Genomic DNA, 17,557 nt, shown 5'->3' on the forward strand with positions numbered 1-17,557 from the left:
TTTGAACATGGCAGAATGAACATTGTTCATTTTCTTATTCAAGTAAAAAAAACCTAATTTCTTCTCTTCAAATCCTTGATTTAAAAAACCCTAATGCCAAAATGTATATCCGCATAGTATCATCTTTCTTTTTCACAAACAAAATCGGTGCACCCCAAGGTGACACACTAGGCCTAATAAACCCCTTTTCAAGGAGTTCCTGAAGTTGCTCTTTCAATTCTTTTAACTCAGCTGGTGTCATACGATACGGAGGAATAGAAATGGGCTGAGTGCCCTGCACCAAGTCAATACCGAAATCAATATCCCTGTCGGGTGGCATACCCAGCAGGTTTGCAGGAAATACATCCAAAAAGCCTCGCACGACCGGTACTCAATCAGTAATAGGAGTATTTGCATCAACATCCCTCACAAATGCCAAATATGACAGACATCCCTTTCCAACCATACGTTGGACCTTCAAATAAGAAATTACCCTGCTAGGAACAAAATCTAGAGAACCTCTCCATTCAACCTTTGGCAACCCCGGCATCGTCAACGTCACGATTTTTGCGTGACAATCCAGAATAGCATGACATGGAGACAACCAATTCATACCCAGGATTACATCAAAATCAATCATACCGAGTAATAAGAGATTAACTATAGTCTCCAGTTCCCCAATAGTTACCACACACAACTGATACACACGGTCCATAGTAATAATATCGCCCACCGGTGTAGATACATAAACCAAGTGAAACCAAGGACTCACAGGGCATATCCGGATAATGAGCAAAATATGATAATACATATGAATAAGTGGAACCAGGGTCAAATAATATAGAAGCCTCCCTGTGGAACACTGAAACAATACCTGTGATCACTACATCTGAGGCAACAACATCTATCCTGGCAAGAAAAGCATAGAATCGGGCCTGACCGCTACCTGACCGGCCTCCCACTCTTGGGCGACCCCTAGCTGCCTGACCCCCACCCCGAGCTGGGTGGGTGGGTGGTGTAACTGTTGGTGCTGGTGTCGTTGGTCGAGAACTCTACTGCAGAGCCCTACTCAATAGCCTAGGACAATCTCTCTTGAAATGACCCAATTCTCCGCACTCGAAACAACCTCTCCTCTGACGGAACTGTTGCTTCGGACAACCCGAAGAATTACCTGTAGAAGCCTGAGCGAACGAGGCATGATGAGAACTATGCACTGGTAATGCACTGAATGAAGACTGGCATGTGTGAGCATTGTAAGAACTGTGACTAGCTGATGCACCACAATGAGCTGGACGACCCATCTGAGCGTGTCTGTAAAAATGACCCCTACCGCGGTAAAACTGACTCGCTGAAAGAACACCGCTGAAATCACCTGAACCACGAGGCCTCTTAGCCTCCCTCTCAACCCGCTCCTGGCTGCGAACCATCTCAATCTGACGAGCAATGTCGACAACCTCGTCGAAAGTAGCACCAAACACTCTCTCTCTAGTCATGAGTAATTGCAGCTGAAAAGTGAGGCCATCTATGAACCTCCTGATCCTTTCCCTGTCTATGAGAATCAACCAGATAGCGTGACGGGCCAATTCTAAAAATCTCATCTAATACTGTGTCACGGACATATCACCCTATCGAAGCTGCTCGAACTGCCTGCGCAGCTCCTCTCTGTGGGACTGAGGCACGAACTTCTCCAGGAATAGATCGGAGAACTATTGTCAGGTAAGGGGTGTTGTACCGACCGGCCTACACCTCTCGTAAGCCTCCCACCATCTGAAGGCAGCCCCAGAAAACTAAAAAGTAGTGAATGCGACCCCACTGGTCTCTAGAATACTCGCTGTCCGAAGCATCCGTTGACACTTATCCAGAAAACCCTGAGCATCCTCTCACTCAGCACCGCTAAATGGTAGAGGTCGATGCCTCTCAAATCTCACAAGTCTCCTCTCCCTGCGATTGAGATGAACAGTAACCGGACAGCACAGTAATGGCCACTGTGCCGTCGTCCGGTGGTGAAAAGCCACCGGACCAGTCCCAAAATAACCCCAATCCAAAGGCTAACAAACCCCAGTTGGGTGCTCCATTAATTTCAAACACAGATGCTTCAGATCTCCTCTTTGGTGACGCGATTACTGTTGGAATTTTCCAGCACCATTCTTGTTCAGAATTTGCAATTCGAAGCCATGGGGTTTGTTCTCCACATCAAAATCTATCTCTCCGACAAAATTCAGTCCGAGATTCAAAACGAGCTGCTCCAAATCTCAAAAATGGCATCGCGTTCACTGTAGCAAATGATTCTGGTTTGGCAGTGATTGAATAAACACAAGACGCAACAAATTTAACGAAGACAATTCTCAAGAAAACTGAAGTTGTTCATGGCATCCCAACTCTGCAGTTTACAATGGAAGTAAGGGAAGAATTTGCTAAGGAAGAAGGGCTACATCAAGCTATTGTTATCAAGCTGTCTAATGGCGCACTAAATCTGGAATTCTTGAGAACGTTGCTGCCAAAGATTTTTGGCGTGAAAGGTAACAGCTTACTCGGTCTACTTGCACAAAGACAACTTCTTTTGCGTCTCGATCAATATGAAGATTTTGTCATTGTACTAGTACGTAGTGTGAATTATTTCTCATACAATGGCAAGGAACACCAAGTTAGAATTTTTCCATGTACTATTGGTTTCAATCCTAACGAGGAAACTTCAATGGCTGCCGTTTGGATTTCCTTACCAAGCCTATCTCCAGATTTGTTTGCTCGTCGTTCCTTACTGTCCATAGTTGCTGCTGTTGGGAGGCCAAATGCAGTGGATAAGGCGACGCAGGTGAGGTCGAGACCAAGTACAGCTAGAGTTAGGGTGATTGTGGACTTGTTGGTTAAGCTTCGAACAAAATTAAAATTCAAAGTGTCGACAAAAAAACGGGAAAAATTATTGATGTACTGCAGGAGGTGGTGTATGATAATTTGCCGTTATATTGTTCTCATTGTAAGCACCAAGGCCACGATGAGAGTTCATGTCGACAGCTCGTCGCCAAAAATAATGAGAATGATCAAGTTGATGAAGGTGTTGATGATAAATACAAGGGTGATTTGAGGCAGCTGCTGAACGAAAGAAGAGGTATGACAAAAGGTGAAAACGCAGCCGGAGATCAAGTCGATTCAGATGGAAATACTTATGTCACATCTGCAGATGCTCATGTGTTAAACGTGCCTCATGCGAATCATGCACATAAAGAAGTGCAGAGGATTATGAACAATGCTCAAGGTCTAGGTAAGGCTGGGCGAAAATTAGGGGGTGTAGGTGTGGAGCAGATAAAGAAAAAGCCAATTGGAGATGATGAGAGATTGAAGGATATCCCTGCTTCTATAGTTTTTGCAAGAATGAATATAGCTACTGCTGTTTTTTTAAAGTTTGTTGCTGATCGAGTTACTCTGCCATTCTCCATTCTGCCATTCTCACTATTCTTGTGTTAGTTACTCTACAAAGTGTATATTGTGACAATCCTTATCGATATTACACTTGGAAAATCACTTATGGAGACATTTACCCTTTGGGTGTCAAACAACAGGTAAATCTCATTCTTTAAATGTATGTTTGTTGAAATTTCATGGGTTCTTATTGAGGTGATTTTAACACTCTATTTTTGACAATGTTGGTGGCAGGGAATCTTGATTAATGGGCAGTTTTCAGGGCCACAGATTGACTGTTACAAATGACAATTTGATTATCAGTGTCTACAACTACTTGAATGAGCCTTTCCACATTTCTTGGTATGACTTATAATCAAAGTGTATTCCTTTTTTCCTTCTTAATCCCATGTTAATGTCATTCAGGTAAAGAAAAGATGCAATATGTTGGATATTAAGCAATGTGATTGACATTGTATGGATATTTGCACATCTTAATGGGCTAACAATGCGGAAACCCTTCAAGGCTTGATTGAAGAAGTGGCTTATTCCCACATATATTAAGTATGATAAGGTTGCCAATCCATATGGTGTGAGGTTGTATCAGTTTTCAACCTTTTCTTCTGTATTGAGACGAAAATACATTAACTCTTTATGCGATTGTTTTTGTGAAGGCATGGAAAAGTCTCAAAATTTAGGTGCTGGACAGTGAATAATGTCACAACACCTACTGCATTCATATTCTTAACTTGAAGTTTATACTTGGAGATGCTTCAAAAGTTCAAATTATCATCTAGAATATGCTCCATTTGTACTTGTTTTCTTTTTAAATGGAAATGATGTGTGTCACTGGAGGTTGGAAGCCTAGTTGCTTCCTGTTTAGATATAAAGATAAAACTCGCTTTGGTTCCTGGAACATTTGTAGGGAGAGGCAATGTTATATTCAGATAAACAAGTAGACAAATGAAGTTAGCATTTTCAACTAGCCTATCCAAAAACTTATAGAAGCTTCTGACTTTTATCCGCATTTTTCTACTTAAGTTGCTTCCTTTTCTTTATGTTATTTTTCAATCTCATTTTTATACAAACGTCTTTTTGCCAATCTTTTGAATTGAATATATGTTGTATAGGCCCTTAAAAAGGGTCGAGATCCAACACCAAGTGAGATACATTTGCCCGTCCATACACATGGTAATGACGGAAAATCTTTTGTTGGTGAGAAATCCTAAATCGTACATGTAAGTAAACTTTTTAAATAGTTTTATTGACTTTACTTTCATATCTTTTTTTATTTTGTAAATTGAATACTCAATATTTTTTAATGTTTCAATTTACTAATTATTAACTCTTCTACTGAAAAAATATCAGGAAATATTACAACAGCAAACATAGAGTCAATCTGATATTGATCAGTGTAAAGCATATTATCAAGACGCGGGAGGAGAAAAGAAAAGAAGAGTATATGATCTTGGATCTCAAGCAAAATGGTACTACGGGCCGAATCTTCGTGACTCTTTTGGATATGATGCAATATCCTCAGCATCACGTTCAAATGCTCAATCAACACCGATAGAAAATCTGGATGAGTTAGTGACACGATTAATTCCTGTACTGGCAGATCATATAGTTCCTGTAATTGTTGAGCGGGTACGCGAATTAGTTTCTTTACCCTCGCCAAAATTGATCTTACCAACCATCTATCAGATGTGGCACCTACATTGCCTACCTCTTCTAATGTTGCTAACATTGATGAGGTTCATGCATTTGTGATGATCATTTAGCCTATTTTGTTTAGACTTTATTGTTGGTACTTGTGGATGTTTTGTACTTAAAGATACAGTTATAATCATTATGTTATATATTTTGGACTTTGTTGAATGTTAATTTATATTAATATTAGTCACTTTTAATTAAATATATTTAATAGCATTTTTATAATATGCTTGAACAGGGTACATTTAAAATAATAAATAAATAAATAAATAATTAAAAAATTAGCGACAAATATTTTTCGTAGATAAAATTAACGCATAAAACTAATCTTGTGACAGATTGGCGACAAAAGATTTTTATCGCTAAAAGCAGGAAGAACTAGCGACGGATTCTTTCGTTGCTAATAAGAACAAACGACAAAGTTTATTATGAATTGTAGCGACGAAACGAAGCAAAATAGCAATGGTTTTTTGGGTCGCTAAACTTCGCTACGGATATATTGCCTCGCTAATCCGTCGCTAGATTTGCGACGGTTTTGTATTTTTTGTCGCTATGCGCTTAGTTGCGAGCATTTTAGAGACCAACTTGAATCTGTCGCTAAATCGTCGCTAAGCTGGTTTAGCGACGGAAATAAGATGTTTAGCGACGGAATACGTCCGTCGCTACACGTTATTTTTTTTTAGTGGTCAGTATAATTAGGACATATATTGTTTAGTATGGCGGGGTCCTGTCCTGACCTTTATGGTATTTATCTACTCTTAGAGGGTTGTAGACATATGTCATGTACGTAAAAGATTGTATGGCCTTGTCCGCTTATGTCCAGTGTACGAGTGATTATTTTGGTCTTATAGGTCCGTAGTCTTATGTATAAGTTGGTATTACATGTTTTATTCTTCTTATCTCACGACAGCCTCTTCGGCCTATTTACCTATGATAGTATGATACGAAAGATACGTTACGTTGGTACTCGGATGAGTAAGGTACCAAGTGCCTGTCGCGGCCCATCGGTTTGGGTCATGACAGCGACTTACTCGTACCAAAGAAGATACCGTCCTCGGGAGCTGGCGGGTCTTCTTCAAGCCCAAAATTAGTGAATCAGTTCCCAGCTCCGCGTGTTAATCCTAATCATAACATTTTCCTTTGTGTTTGCAGGCCTCGGTGCTTCATCACGAGGCCTTTCTCTGATATTGGGAGGAGTTCAAGCGTCACGAGGCCGGGACTCGGGAGCTTGCTAAGAAGAAGGATGCTTACAAGCTTCTTAGTGAGAAGCTCAAGGCCGAGTTAGAAGAAGCTCGGAAGGAGCATGCCGATTTGGTCGAGCAGGTAAGACGAATATTCGAACTTAGTGATGATGATTCAGATACATTGGCTAACGACCCGAACCCATGGTAAAGGCTGAGGCCGAAAAATGGAAGAAAAATATGGACCGCCTGGCCTCAGGAAAAGAGACTGCCCGGACGCAGTTGGCTTCGGCTGAGGTTCAGCTTCGGGCTATAAAGGAGAAATATTCAGTGCAGGCTAATACGATCGAAGGACTTCAATCTTAGTTGAACTCGGTTGTTTCTGGTCAAGAGAACCTGGCCAAGGAGCTTGAGGCGGCCAAGTTAGAGGTCGTCGTGACCAAGAACGAGGCCGATGATAAAGTGACCCAGTTCAAGGCCGATGTCGAGGCCATTTTGGAACAAGCGAGAAACATGGTGAAGCATGCGAGGTGGCAATCCCAAAGGGAGGCCCTTGAGGGAGTCCATTCTCAGAATTTTGACATATTGGCTGAAATTGAGAATGCCAAGATATACGAAGCCAAGGCCCGGAAGCTGGCTTATCCCGAGGAAGATTCTGAGGGGTTTGAAGAGTCAGGTGGGTCCGATGGTGGCGATGATCCCGTAGGCCATATGTAGCCCCCTATGAAGATTAGGCCATTTAGGATCTTTTTGCTTTTTGTGCTATTTTTTTGTTGAGGCCATTCAGCCTTTAGTAAAAAATATATATCGGGGCTATTCAGCCCTTGTAAAGAAATTTTGATATATATATATATATATATATAAGGCTTTTCCTTTTCATAGATTTTGAATCTTTCTTTTGCTTTTTTATTTGTATTCGCAAAGGTCGAAATGCCTTAGCATGAAATGATTAGGTTATGTTCGAAGGTTCGAACAAACCTTGCCTTATGTTCGAAGGCATTATAGGGATTCGGTGTTACCGAAAACTTTTCCCCAAAATAATTTAGGTTTATAACTTGTCGAGGATAGCCTTTAAAACCATTTTTTGAAGGCCTTATTTTTGTTACGAGTTTTGAACGTATCCAAGTCGTGATAATATGACCATAGCCTATTTAGTTCGGGCAATACCAAATGAGCTTTTGTACCCTCGGGTTTCGTTGACTCGGGAATAGCCTAAGCTTTTTAATTCGGGCAATGCCAAATAAGCTTTTGTGCCCTCGGGTTTCGTTGACCCGGGAATGGCCTTGGCCTTTTAATTTAGGCGATGCCTACAGTCCCCGAATGAAGTGAATGATCGAACTGAGATTAAGGTGGCCCTTGGGCTCGATATCTTTAGGGGATCAGGTGTAGGAAATTCCTTGAGTAATGCAAGAAACTTTTTTGAGGACAAGATGTTTATATGCAAAGAAGAGTCTTCTTTTTTTATTCTTGTGCATAATAGTTGTACATATATACATGTTTAGTGCCAGGGCTCGAGTGATTTGATCGGGCACGGTTCATTTGATCGTTTGGCCCTTACAAAAAATCTTATTGATCGAGGCCCTTCAATCACGAAGTCGATATGCCTAGTTAAATTCGATATCCGAGGATATTTCCCCCCAGTGTTCGAGGTTGATCGAAGAGAGGCCTCGAATGCTGTTGTGATCATTGTCACCGGTTGGCCTTCGATTCTAAGTTAGCACGATTTACTTGTTGCCTCGTTAAAAACCTTACCGGAAAACCCATTTGGGATAAAGCTGGTTCAAGAGAAAAAGAGTGAAACACGTGCTTTCAGACCTAGGGTCTCGAATCACCCTTTGTTGGTTACTTGTAAGTGTTAGTTTAAAATGTAGATAAAAGAAAGAACAGGACCGTACCTTAACAGTAATATCACTTTAAGTGAGTTATATTCTAGTTGTTTGGTAGTTGCTCGTCGTTCATTGTTCCGAGCTTGTAGGATACTTTCTCGGTGATCTCGATAACTCGGTACGGTCCTTCCCAATTCAGCCCCAATTTCCCTTCGTTCGGATTTCGGGTGCTTAGTGTGACCTTTCTTAGTACCAAGTCCACGGTAATAAAGTGTCGAAGGTTGGCCCTTCGATTGTAATACCTTTCGATCCGCTATTTTTGGGCGGCCAGTTGGATAAGGGCGGTTTCGCACCTTTCATCTAATAGCTCCAGGCTCGCACTCATAGCTTCGTCATTTGATTCCTTCGTTGCATATCGGATTCTGATGCTTGGTTCTCCAACCTCGACTCATATTAAAGCTTCAGTGCCATAACCAAAGAAAATGGGGTGGCCCCGGTACTGGACTTTGAGGTCGTACGGTATGCCCATAGGACCTCAGGTAGCATTTTCTTCCATTTTCCTTTTGCGTCGGCTAACCTCTTTTTAAGGCTTTGGAGTATGGTTTTGTTGGTAGATTCAGCTTGTCCATTCCCATTAGGGTGATAGGGAGTGGATAAGATCCTTTTGATCTTATGGTCTTCGAGAAACTTACTTACTTTGCTGCCAATAAATTATTTCTGTTGTCGCACATGATCTCGGCCGGTATTCCGAACCGACATATGATGTGGTCCCAGATAAAGTCGATGACTTTTTTTTCCCTAACTTTCTCATATGCCTGTGCTTCCACCCATTTAGAGAAATAGTCAGTCATAAATAAAATAAATTGAGCCTTATCGGGTGCCCGTGGGAGGGAGCCGACGATGTCCATCCCCCATTTCATGAAAGGCCATGGTGACAAGACCGAATGCAGCATCTCCCCAGATTGATGAATCATCGGAGCGTACCTTTGGCATTTATCACATTTTTGAACAAACTTATTTGCATTTTTTCCATGTTGATCCAGTAGTAAACGACTCTGATTATTTTTCGAACCAGTGATTCGGCATCTGAATGATTTCCATAAGAACCTTCGTGGATTTCCCTCAGAACGTACTCAGTATCCCCTGGCCCTAGACATATTGCAACTAGGCCATCGAACGTTCTTCTGAACAGGGTTCCGTCTTCGGACAGGCTAAATCGGGTTGCCTTCGTACGTAGGGTTCTCGATTCTTTTATGTTCGGGGGCAGTTTTTCGGTCCTGAGATATTCCACGTACTTATTCCTCCAATCCCAAGTCAGGCTCGTTGAGTTGATCTCGGCGTGGCCTTCTTCCACTACCGATCTCATAAGTTGTACGACTTCTCCCAAGTTGATCTCGTTGTCTTCGATCGACGATCCCAAATTAGTGAGGGCATCCGCCTCGCTGTTTTGATCCCAAGGCACATGTTGCAAAGTCTATTCTTTGAACCGATGTAATGTCACTTGTAACTTATCCAAGTATCTCTACATTCATTCTTCCCTGACCTCGAACGTTCCATTAACTTGGTTTACCACAAGGAGCGAGTCGCACTTAGCTTCGATTACTTCTGCCCCCAAGTTTTTGGCTAATTCAAGGCCTACAATCATGGCCTCATATTCGGCCTCGTTGTTAGTCAATTTCACAGTCTTAATAGATTGTCTAATTATATTTCTTGTTAGCGGCTTTAGTACGATACCAAGTCCGGACCCTTTTGCGTTTGAGGCACCGTCCGTAAAGAGGCTCCAGATTCCCGAGGAAGTCCTCGAGTTAATCAATAACTCTCTTTTGACCTCGGGTATTAAGGTCGGCGTGAAGTCGGCCACGAAATCTGCCAAAATTTGGGACTTAATGGCGGTCCGAGGTCGGTACTCAATATCGTACCTACTTATTTCAATGGCCCATTTGGCCAACCGACCCGAGAGTTCGGGTTTATGCATAACGTTCCTTAACGGATAAGTAGTTACGACACATATAGGGTGACATTGGAGGTATGATTTTAGCTTCCTAGAGGCACTTAACAAAGCGAGCGCCAGTTTTCCGAGGTGAGGGTACCTAGTTTCGGCCTCACCCAAGGTCCTGCTAACATAATAAATTGGGAATTGCGTACCTTGCTCTTCCCGAATCAAGACTCCACTTACCGCTATCTCCGAGACCACTAAGTACAAGTACCGTTGTTCGTCTATCTTTGGTGTGTGAAGCAGCGGTGGGCTCGATAAATATCTTTTGAGCTCCTCCAGAGCTCGTTGACATTCCGGAGTCCATGAGAAGTTATTCTTCTTTTTCAACAGTGTGAAGAATCGGTGGCTCTTGTCAGACGACCTCAAAATAAATCTCCCCAGAGCGGCTATGCGCCCGGTTAGCCTTTGCACGGCCTTTACATTGTCCACGACCCTGATATCTTCTACGGCTTTGATCTTGTCGGGGTTGATCTCGATTTCTCAGTTGGATACCATGAACCCGAGGAATTTACCCGATCCAACTCCGAACGCACATTTTTCCGGGTTCAGCTTCATATTGTACTTCTTCAATATGCTGAAGGTTTCCTGTAAATGTTTTAAATGGTCCTCTGCTCGCAGGGACTTAACCAACATCTCGTCAATATAAACTTACCTCGATTTTCTTATTTGTTCTTCGAACATCCGATTTACTAGGCATTGGTATGTGGCACCGGTATTTTTTAATCCAAACGGCATTACATTATAACAGTATGTGTCGTATTTAGTGATGAAGGAGGTTTTTTTCTGATCACCCGGGTCCATCCGTATTTGGTTGTACTCGGAATAGGCATCGAGAAAACTGAGGATCTCGTGGCCGGCCGTGGCATCGATCATACTGTCGATGTTGGGCAAAGGAAAAGAGTCTTTGGGGCATGCTTTATTCAAATCTTTGTAATCTATACACATTCTTAGTTTATTCTCTTTTTAGGGACTACCACTACGTTTGCTAACCAATCCGGGTATTTAACCTCCCGAATGGACCCTATTTTAAGGAGTTTAGATACCCCGTCCTTGATGAAAGCATGTTTGACCTCGGACTGGGGCCTCCTCTTTTGCTTGACCAGATTGATTTTCGGGTCCAGGCTTAGTTTGTGAGTGGTTATCTCTGGTAGGATCCCTGTCATATCAAGATGGGACCAAGCGAAACAATCTATATTAGCTACAAGATATTGAATAAGTTTTTTTCCTGAGCTCGGGAGTTAACCCCGTGCCTAGATATACCTTCCGATCAGGTAGATGCTCGACCAATATTACTTGTTCCAGCTCTTCGACCGTCGATTTGGTTGCGTCGGAGTCATCGGGGATTATAAAAGACCGAGGAACCCCGTAATCATCGTCTTCATAAGTCCCATGTCTACCCGATTAGGTCGTGGCCGGTATCGGTGACTGATATTTGGCCTCTTGGTTTGCACCCAAATTTGGTTCCTTTGATTTTGTGGATGTTGATATCGGAACCACTTCTTCGACTGCAAACATCTCTTTTGCGGCTGATTGTTCCCCGTAGACTGTCTTAATCCCTCCCGGAGTTGGAAATTTTAACACTTGATGAAGAGTTGAGCGCACTGCCCTCATGTTGTGGATCCATGGCCTTCCGAGAAGGGCGTTGTACCTCATGTCTCCTTCTATCACATAAAACTTGGTCTCTCGTATGGTTCCGGTGGTATTTACCGGTAATGTTATTTCTCCCTTGGTGGTTTCACATGCCATGTTGAACCCGTTTAGGATTCGGATTGCAGGCACGATTTTGTCTTGTAGACCGAGCTGTTCTACGACCCTCGACCGAATTATGTTGGCCGAGCTACCTGGATCAATTAACACACGTTTAATTCTAGTTTTCCTCATGAGTATAGATATTACCAGTGCATCATTGTGAGGTTGTATGATCCATTTCGCATCCTCGTCGCTGAAAGACAAGATTCCTTCCGGTATGTAGTCTCGAGTTCGTTTCTCTCTAGTGATGGACACTCTGGTCCGTTTCAACATCGGCTCTTGTGGGATATCGACTCCACCGATGATCATATTAATGACATGTTGAGGTTCGGTATCTTCTTATTCTCTCTGTCTGTTAGAATCCCTGTTCATGAAATGATCCTTGGCCCCGTCGCTCAAGAATTCTCGAAGGTGTCCATTGTTGAATAGTCGGCTACTTCTTCTCTCAGTTGTCAACAATCTTCCGTTCTATGACTGTGAGTTCCATGATATTTGCACATAAGGGTGGCATGTGGGCTGGGCCCGGTCCTAAGTGGGCTTCGCGGGCCCGGTCCTAAGTGGGCCGGTCCTAAGTGGTCCCGAGCTTTGCGGGCTTCTTGTTGGAACCGGTCCGGGACCGGGACCACGAACTAACGGTTCCGGGTTAAGTGGGCCTAAATGGGCCCAACGGATACTTTTTATTTTTTTTTTAATTTTTATAGAAGTTAGAGAAAGATAAGGGTAATAAAAATATCTAAGGCAATTCCTTGTAAATTATATTATAGAATTGTGACCTAAATTTTTTAATTCAAATTTAAAGATAAAAATATTGTAAAGAGATATTCAAAGCAATACGTTATAATTTTATTATAGCATTAAAAAATATGACAATATCTTTCTTAGTATAGTATAGTATATACTATACTATATATACATCTTAAGATATATAAGCTCTATATATATATATATATATATATATATATATATATATATATATATATATATATATATATATATACTATATATACATCTTAAGATATATAAGCTATATTCGATATATATATATATATATATATAAGCCATATTTGATAGTATACATCTTAAGATATACTATATATACATCTTAAGATATATATATTAAGATGTATATATAGTATATAAAGATGTATATATAGTATAGTATAGTATAGTATATACTATACTATACTATATATACATCTTAAGATATATAAGCTATATTTGATTTACTATATATACATCTTAAGATATATAAGCTATATTTGATTTACTATATATACATCTTAAGATATATAAGCTATAAGATAGATATATATATATATCTCTCTCTCTCTCTCTCTCTCTCTCTCTCTCTCTCTCTCTCTCTCTCTCTCTCTCTCTCTCTATATATATATATATATATATATATATATATATATATATATATATATATCTTAAGATGTATATATAGTATATAAATCGAATATAATAAAGTTGGGGAGAGGGTTAAATGGCTATTTTATAAATAGCCAACGGCTATTTTGGCAGGTAAAACGGCCATATTTTAAATGTCATAACGGCTATAATGTGGCAGATTTTTAAAAAAAAAATTAGTCGTTGGGCCCGGATAGGCCCGTTTAGGACCGCTTGAACCGGCCCACTTCCCAACCAGTCCCGGTCCCGATCTCGCGGGCCTCGCCTATTGGACCGGCCTACTACCCAGCCCACCTCCCCACGGTCCCGGTCCTATCCGGTTAGGACCGTTTAGGCCCACCGCCCATTTGGGCATGTAATCCTGGTCGGGACCGGTCCTAACCGGCCCACATGCCACCCTTATTTGCACATCTGGTTGGGATCCCTTTGAGCTGGATCGGATTGTAGAGGTCGAGGCCATTTTGCCTCCTTAATGCACCCTATAGCTGATACGATGGCGGCATCATCGATATTAAAGTTGTATTCCGATAGCCTCGGTGCTTCTTTAGGCCCGATGGACCTGTCGAAGCTGTTTTTGGTCATGAGCCCCCGGTTGCTTTAACCTTGTTCATTTCTCCTTTTGTTTCTTATGGGGTTCCGCCCGGACCCACTACTCCTCCGATCTCCATTATATGGCCGATACTAATCCCTGTTCGATTCTGGTTCACGATCGATGTCTCTTTTGACTCTGTCGAGGGTTCTGGCAGGATAAACAGACTCCGAAGGGGCCCCGAGTTGATCATCTTCAACCCTGATTTTCTATTGATACCGATTGTGTACATCAGCCCAGGTAACGGCAAGGTACTCTATCAATTTCTGCTTCAATTGTTGTGAAGCCACTGAGCTTCGAATATTGAGTCCCTGAGTGAAAGCTTGAACGGCCCAATCATCAGCGACTGGTGGCAAATCCATTCGTTCCATTTGAAAACGAGACACGAATTCCCTGAGCATCTCGTTGTCCTTCTGTTTGACGTTGAAAAGGTCCGATTTCCTGGTTTCGACCTTGATGGCACCGGCATGTGCTTTTACAAAATAGTCTGCAAGCATAGCAAATGAGTCAATAGAATTAGGAGGTAAGTTGTGATACCATATCATGGCTCCCTTTGATAGGGTCTCCCCAATTGTTTTAGTAGAACAGACTCGATCTCGTCATCTTCCAAGTCATTCCCTTTGATGGCACATGTATAAGAGGTTACGTGCTCGTTTGGATCGGTCGTCCCGTTATACTTAGGTATTTCGGGCATACGAAATTTCTTGGGGATCGACTTCGGAGCCGCGCTTGGGGGAAAAAGTTTTTGCACGAACATCCTGGAATCCAGTCCTTTCAATATCGGAGGTGCTCCTGAGATTTGATCTACCCTGGAATTGTAGGTTTCTACCTTTTTGTCGTTTGCTTCGATTTTTTTTCCCCCTAATTCTATCCACTTTGTCAGCTCCTCGAGCATCTTTATAATCTTGGGGTTAGCTCCCGATTCTTGTTCATTCGACCTTACTACAACCGTTTCAGTTCTGTGGGTGGCTTCTCGGGGCGGATCGGGTTCAACCCTACTTGGTGCCTGGCTTTAGCTCTGCAACTGAGCTATCGCCACCTGTTTAGCTTGTAGCATTTTGAAGATCATCCGTAGGTTGATTCCGTCTTCTTCAATATTTTGCGTGTTCCGAGCTGCCGATCGGGCTCCACCACGGATGTTATTTTCAGGGTCGGTAGGCAAGTTCGCCTCGATGGCCACATGCAAATTAACATCAATCGGATCCATGGTCCGAATTTCAACAGGATCAGCGGGTGGCCCAACGTTACCGGGCACCATGTTGTTATTCTCACCTTGATGACCGGATTCGTTATCAATATGTAGGGGTGCTAATTGAGAGTTTGTCATTTTTGTCCTGAAATCAAAGACGCTTCAAAGAGCAAGTGTAAAGTAGTATGTGTTATAGAGATTTGTATCAAATAACCACTATTACCCTTAGCCCCACGGTGGACGCCAAACTATTTACCCTCAAAATCGGATAATAATTGAATTTGTACGCGATTTTAAGGATATGTGATCTAATTTGATACAGAATAATAAATCAGAGTAATTATGGGAATAAAAGATAAAAGATAAATGCAAACCACGCAAGTTGAGCAATCCTAGCCTTGTGAGAATAATCTCCCTTGAGCTAGAACTAATATTATCAATGCCGGAGTAAAATGAATTGTGACAAAGCTAGAGATAACAGTATATTGCTTTTTTTATATGTGTTACAATGTGTTTAATGAATTGTCAATTCCCCTTTATATATTGAGGGAGACCTACCCTCTAGGGTATTATTTTTATTGTACTATAAAAAATATAAGTCCTTGATTTTGAAGATTGTTGGTTCCCTTTTTGACTAATTTTGTGATTTCTGCCACAATAATTGGTTAATGGCAAGAATCACGGACCTCTGTCGCATGAGTTGGCAGAGCTTTGTTCGAGACCGTCAGAAACAGGACCAGTTACGCCTTCGATAGACTCGAGGGCAAATCTGATAATCTCGCTAGCTAGTTTTGATGATGCTTTGGGTCCGATCTTGAATATTATATTCCGCCCTCGGCTGACCATGTTGGATGTCAGATCGAACCTCGGACTTCGATTTTTATCCAATTACAGACGTACCGACCTTGGCCCTCCGTTCCACAAGCTCGATCGAACACCGAGCTCTGTTTTTTTCGTACACACTAGTCTTGGCAATATCTCTGTGCTTAAGGAAGATCTTCTCGAGGACAGGTGCTGCTTCCTCCTTAACTCTATAACCGTTAACTGTGACTGATAGGTGATCAGGTCTTGATCCAACCTCATCAGCATTAGAAGAATAGTCATCCATTAGTGCAGCTATCCTTGTAAGGTTAAGACTCATGGATTTTGTTGGAAGCGCACCACTTTGCTCACTTCTGGTTTCCGGTTCTGTGGCATTAGCATTTAACACCACATCAGCCTTACTTAGTGTTTCATTTGTCTCAACCATAACTTCAGGGAAAGAAGGGGCTGTTTGAGTTTCTTCCTGATTTTCCGCACCCAATCCATCATGGTTTGTCCGAATCGACTGATGTTTAAGTTCTGCACGCACGGAGTCACCAGTAGTAAGATGAGCAGGAAAGTCATGAGTAGCACTGGAAAGATATGACGCCTGTAGAATAAGAAACAAAGTTTAGACTGATTTCGTTAATAAATGAAAAGTATACACCGAAAGCCATTTTAAAGGACTGCAGAAAAAATGTTAAGTGATGTAAAACTAGCCTCATTCTGTAGAGTCACACATCCAAAGTTATATACTACCGCTTTGGCATGTCGGACAACGAACTATATTTCTCTATCTTCTATAATAATTTCAAAAGGAATGTGTTTGACTGGGAGGTTCACGAGTAGCACAGTGATATTCTAGCAGGGTAACTTCACACAAAACTTAGTAACTGCAAGGTAAAATGTTGTCTCATGGGGGAAGAATGGTTCTAATTAAGAGTGTTCTCCAGTCTCTTCGCCTTTCTTGAGCTACATCTTTTCTTGGTCTCCTTCTCTTTCCCATTTTTTCTCTTTATGTTACTCTCTCACTCAAACAAAACAGCAAACCACTAGTACTGGTGCTCTGCAAAGAGGATACGTTATGTAGCAAGAATCCTCTATCTTACAAGTGTTTCAATACTATTAATTGCCTGCACTTTTATTCCCACAATTGTATAAGACAGGTTTCAGAAACATTTGCTACTAATGTGATCTTTAATAAACTTTTAAAATGTTATAGAGATGGAAAAAGATAAAATAGTAAAAATAGCACGGGCTAGTTTGTAATTGAAAAATAACTAGCGTTTGCAAAGTCATTAAAAAATAGTCATTGTTTTGCTGAAACTCGGAAAGTTCCAGCATAATATGCGGGATTATGAAGCTCATGCGTATAAATTTCCAGCATATTATGTTGGAACTCCAGCACACGAAAAGTTCCAGCATAATATGCGGGATTATGGAGCTCCTGCATATAAACTTCCAGCATATTATGATGGAACTCCAGCACATTATAAAATTCCAGCATATTATATGTTGGAAGCCCATATGTAAAAAAAATTCGAACTCCAGCATATTATACTGGAATATTTTCGGATTTTTAAGAGTGTTTTTGTTCAAATTTTATCTATAAATGAAAAGTTGCTAAATTTCGATTACTTTTGAAATTGTGGCTATTTTTCAATTACCAGTTATAAATATGGTTATTTCTGATTTTTTTTCCCGATAAAATATGATGTCCTAGAGATA

General features: G+C 41.3%; 1 long non-coding RNA gene across 1 annotated transcript; it reads left to right on the plus strand.

Moving 5' to 3' along the window:
• The first annotated feature begins 1,868 nt into the window (after positions 1–1,868).
• On the plus strand, positions 1,869–5,253 carry LOC107763993 (uncharacterized). Its single transcript, XR_012708490.1, has 4 exons — positions 1,869–3,536; positions 3,631–3,738; positions 4,506–4,613; positions 4,744–5,253. It is a non-coding gene; the product is annotated as an uncharacterized LOC107763993 (long non-coding RNA).
• The last annotated feature ends 12,304 nt before the right edge of the window (positions 5,254–17,557 follow it).

Source organism: Nicotiana tabacum, chromosome 4 (assembly GCF_000715075.1).
Source record: "Nicotiana tabacum cultivar K326 chromosome 4, ASM71507v2, whole genome shotgun sequence".
Taxonomy (NCBI): Eukaryota; Viridiplantae; Streptophyta; class Magnoliopsida; order Solanales; family Solanaceae; genus Nicotiana; species Nicotiana tabacum.